Source organism: Saccostrea cucullata, unplaced genomic scaffold, assembly GCF_032062105.1.
Source record: "Saccostrea cucullata isolate Sc308-1 unplaced genomic scaffold, CSIRO_AGI_Scuc_v1 ctg1343, whole genome shotgun sequence".
Lineage (NCBI taxonomy): Eukaryota > Metazoa > Mollusca > Bivalvia > Ostreida > Ostreidae > Saccostrea > Saccostrea cuccullata.
Genome location: NW_026940575.1, coordinates 90627 through 96325, shown reverse-complemented (window position 1 = coordinate 96325; position 5699 = coordinate 90627).

Sequence of the window (5699 nt, the reverse complement as noted above, 5' to 3'; positions counted from 1 at the left end):
ATGGCGGCACCTTAAGGACACAAATTTCAGCCCGTTTTACTTTTTCCCCAAAGGCTCAAAAACTCTCATTATCTTCAATGTCTCCCCGCGCATTTGTCACAGCCTTCATTATTCGTCAGAATGTTTATCTTTCCATGCCCTATAAGTGCAGGCATTTGTTTCGTATACAGGTAAGTATATAAGGTATTATATTCTTTATGCAGCTGATCAACACTTAACATAAAATCAAATAATTTATAAAAAAGGAAGGGCATACAAAAGAGTACATATGAAGAGAAACTAGAGCACCAGAGTTCCTGGAAAAAAAATGAATAAAAATACTGAAAACACTGAGACACTGGAAAAGAAGCCAGATAAAAATGCTGAAACACTGGAAAAGAGACAATCAGAACTTCATGTATGATCAAAGCAGTAATGAAAAAAAAAACAAACTAAATTTGACCAAAAACTGTAAAAGATTAATATTAGTACAACATAGGTGATGTTTTGGTTATAATTCGTCCTCCACATCCTGTAGGTAGGAAATATTGAATAGATAACCCAGTGTGGAAGGAGGCTGTATGTAAAACAAAACAAATAAAATGAGATGTCCATTGTGTTATCTTTTGTCTTTGGTGTTACAACTTCTTTTTGGACATATACTTGTACATGCACCGATCAAAGATTCTAGGTCCTATGATAGTAATCCTGCATTATTCATGCATAACTTATTTTTATTTTTTGTTGATGTTTACGTATCTTTATAATTGGACAATTATGTCTATGTTGTTACTTTTTAATCATTGGTGTTACTAGTCAGACTCCAAATGTAAAAAGAAATGAAATCTCAAGCAATTTTTTTCTTAAAATCATATACTTTCATTAACATCTATTAGATAATGCCATTGTTGTGCTTTTTGCGGGGGAAGGGGAACAAGTTTATTATTTATTCTTAAGGTTTGAACAAAACGTCTTTTGTGTTACTTTTATGTCCTTTGTGTTATGAATATGTCCTTGGTGTAACTCAACCATTTTTAGCTCACCTCGACGAAGTCGAGATGAGCTTATGCTATACCCCCGGCGTTGGCGTCGGCGTCGGCGTTAGTGTCGGCGTCCCAGGTTAAAGTTTTAGGAGCAAGTCTATTCCCAAGTAACTATAAGCCCTACCTGAACCAAACTTGCATGGATGATGCATCTAGGGGTGCACACTACCAGACTTGCTTCGGATGCTGGATCTGACCTACATTTTCTAGATGAGTGACCAGGTTAAAGTTTTTGGAGCAGGTTAAAGTTTTTGGAGCAGGTCCATTCCCAAAGAAATTATAAGCACTACCCGGACCAAACTTGCATGGATGATGCATCTAGGGATGTACACTGCCAGACTTGCTTCGGATGCTGGATCTGACCTACATTTTCCAGATGAGTGACCAGGTTAAAGTTTTTGGAGCAGGTCTATTCCCAAGGAACTATAAGCCCTACCTGGACCAAACTTGCATGGATGATGCATCTAGGGATGGACACTACAATACTTGCTTCGGATGCTGGATCTGACCGACATTTTCCAGATGAGTGACCAGGTTAAAGTTTTTGGAGCAGGTCCATTCCTCAGGAACTATAAGCCCTATTTGGACCAAACTTGCATGGATGATGCATCTAGGGATGGACACTACCAGACTTGCTTCGGATGCTGGATCTGACCTACATTTTCATTCCCAAGTAACTATAAGCCCTACCTGAACCAAACTTGCATTGATGATATATCTAGGGATGGACACTACCAGACTAGCTTCGGATGCTGGATTTGACCTATATTTTCATTCCCAAGTAACTATAAGTCCTATTTGGACCAAACTTGCATGGATGATGCATCTAGGGATGGACACTACCAGACTTGCTTCGGATGCTGGATCTGACCTACATTTTCATTCCCAAGTAACTATAAGCCCTACCTGAACCAAACTTGCATTGATGATATATCTGGGGATGGACACTACCAGACTAGCTTCGGATGCTGGATCTGACCTACATTTTCATTCCCAAGTAACTATAAGCCCTATTTGGACCAAACTTGCATGGATGATGCATCTAGGGATGGAAACTATCAGACTTGCTTCGGATGCTGGATCTGACCTACATTTTCATTCTCAAGTAACTATAAGCCCTACCTGAACCAAACTTGCATGGATGATGTATCTAGGGATGGAAACTAACAGACTTGTTTCGGATGCTGGATCTGACCTACATTTTCATTCCCAAGTAACTATATGCCTTAGCTAAACCAAACTTGTATGGATGATGTATCTAGGGATGGACACTACCAGACTTGCTTCGAATGCTGGATCTGATCTATATTTTCCATACAAGAGACCAGGTTAAAGTTTCGGGAACAGATCAATCCGAATGAACTTTTAGTCCTTGATATCTGCAGTATTAACAAAGTTATGAATATTTGTTTACACTATACATGTTTTTCATGCTACACGCGTAGAAATGTGTATATTAACCATGTAAGGGGTTAAACACAACTTGCAAGAATATTGTTGTTGGGATGAATACTTAATATTAAGAAAATATGATGTGAGATTTGCAGTACTTAAACTGATAACATTCGTCGAGGTGAGCTTCGTAATCTTTGATTACCTATGTTTCCTGAATGTATTTTCCAAATCTTTCTACAATTTTATCAAAACTTGCTACATAATCCTGTGGTCTTCTAATACAAAGTATATTCACAAAGCCAGTATTTCATGCTTAGGTAAAATGACATATCCTTAAGATATATATGTAAGAATAATCAAATTTTATAATTCTAACAACTTTCAGCTTCATGTCATCTGAAATTTCTTTCTTAAGAACCCTCAGTTTGTTTTGATAGAATATTTTTGATCAAGATTTTGAGATTATGATTCTAGAAACCGTAAATTTTTGTTAGTTATTATTTTATTGCGATTTCTAAGTAAGTAACACAATGGACGTTTATTGCTGGATGCACCTACTTAAAATGGATTTTATAGTAAATGTTGATAGAATTCTTAGTGTTTCAACATTTTTTACGCATCTCTGATGTTTCATTACTAACATAAAACTGTAAAGTATTTAGTTCTCAGGATTTATTTTCTCTAAATTCTCTTGATGGAATCTGGACAAAATTTGAGAATGACCCATATACTTATAAGTATAAGGTACTTATATTTATCACAAGATACCTAACTCATTTTCAGGCACCCCACAGTGGCATGCACGGATCTAGAGGGGGGGGGGGGGCACAGGACCCCCCCCCCTGGAATTTACACTGTTAAAAATGTATATACTGTAGCAAGAAAAAAGTCACCTTGGACCCCACCTGGAAACCGTTGACCCCCCTGGTGAACTTGAATATGAGTAAAATGGGTATGAAAAGTGAAAGATTTGAGGCAATAGAAGTCAAAGATTCCCCCCCCCCCCCCCCCCCCACGAAGTAGGTTTTTCACGTTCGGCGAGTGAAGGTTTTCTTTTTTTTTTTTTTTTTTGCTTGTCAAGAAATTTTTGGGATTGGAATATTTTTCTTGACTGGGTGGACCCCCCCCCCTGGAAAAAATTTCTGGATCCGCGCCTGCCACATCAAACTCGTATTTTGTTAATATTAAATCAATTATTAACCTACTTAAAAATGACATCGTTCGCTTCAAGGGACTTTTAGTCTGGTCCTGATTTTTAAAAAGAAGGCTAGAAATAACTTCTAACGGCAATTTGCCAAATAATTATTATTTGGTCCAGCAGAGGTTAGTACACATCCAGACGTTTGTTTTATTTTGAACTCCATATAAAAATTTACATTATTACACTGTTCACAGGCGTCGGAACCGAGAGGGGTGGGGGGCTTTTTTCTCAGACATAGTATAGGCATTGATTGATTGTATACTGTTTAACGTCCCTCCCTAGAATATTTCACTGATATGGAGACGTCACCATTGAAAATTGCAGTATAGGTTAAGCCCCCCCCCCCACCCCTTCCTTCCACAGACACGTTGCAGAATAGAACCTTTTCACTGCCGTACCCCTCCTCGTCACGCCCGGGCAAATACCTCTTCTAATATCTTGATTTTCTCGAGATATCAACGTCAATTAAACCTGTAGTAATACAAATACACATGTAGTATTTATTTTATTATCTAACAGGTACATGTATGCAAGCGATTTTAAAAAGAATTAGATATGTCAATTAACAAACGCTTCTTGATTTTTTTTAAGGACCTTGAAGGGTTTATACGCAAAGAACAAAGACTTTTTTATTTTATTTTTTATTTCTTTGGGGTTGTGATATATTTTTAAAAATCAATATTTTTAAAATATCATTACTCTACTATGAGTTAAAATTATCACAGAAACAAATGCCCATGATTTAATTAATAAAATCTTTAGAGAAATAATGAATTAAGTTTTTATACACCTAAACTTCTTTATTTTATTGATTCAAACAATCCACAGACTGCATCTGAGTTTCCGATCAAGGGTGAAAAGACGAAGAAAACATACGAAGCAAACTTAGTCTTAGTCGTGTATTTAGGAACACGATTTGAAAATGTGACAGGTGTTAAAAGATCGACATTATTATCACCGAGCAAAAATTAACATTTTCGAATTAGTATAACTTTTTAATAATTAATATTAAATTCGGACGTTTATCTGTGAAATTCTTTATCTGTTTTTAATATGTGCTTATTTGTAGTAAATTTACTAGTTGTTTTTTTTCAGTGCACCAGTCTTCTGCGCCAAACTCGCCATTCCACAGTCTTAAGCAAACTGCTTTTCACAAATGTGTGGACTTAACCTTATCTCTTCGCTGTGAAATTTCAAAAACAAAAGAACAGCTCAAAAACTCAAATATCCGGATCAAAGAACTGCTTCAAAAACTCCGTAACACCGAGCAAAAATTTGAGTCAACTAAGGAACAGCTCTCCTCCATTCAAACAGCAAGTACTTTGAAAGTCTCACAACTAGAGACAAACCTTCAGAACCTACAAAATGCTAGACCGGGATTGCAACAGGAAATAATAGACCTACGGATTAAATTGAATAATGCCAATAAAATCAATACAATGACCTCAGATCGTGTGTTAGAAGTTTCGGCCCAAAACCAAAAGCAAACCGAAGAAATTGAGAAGTTAACAACTCATCTTTACTTGTCACATCAGGACTTGTCCAGTCTACGGGATGAGATTGAAGAACGAGATGCAGGGATCGCATGCCTTCGATTTAAAATTGATACTCAAGTTCAAGAGATCAGTTCCCTCCGTTTCACAATCAACTCTCAAAGCCAAGAAATCGGAAATCTCCGCAATCAAATCGAAGACCAAGTTGAGGAAATCGAAAGGCTGGAGGATATTATTGATTACGAGAGACAAAACGGACCCAACGGCAACCCTTACCCCGTGTACAACAACTTCCACGGACAGTACCAAGGCCAACAGTACCAACCATTTTATTGAGGTTGTTACTTTCTAAAACACGAGGACGTGTTTTCCCGGAGGCCGAAGGATATTATCACCGAGCAAAAATTAACATTTTCGAATTAGTATAACTTTTTAATAATTAATATTAAATTCGGACGTTTATCTGTGAAATTCTTTATCTGTTTTTAATATGTGCTTATTTGTAGTAAATTGTGTCTTATTTATCTCATTCCCTTTGAAATAGGATTAAGACATTCCAATTGACACTCTGTGACTCTGTCAAAATAA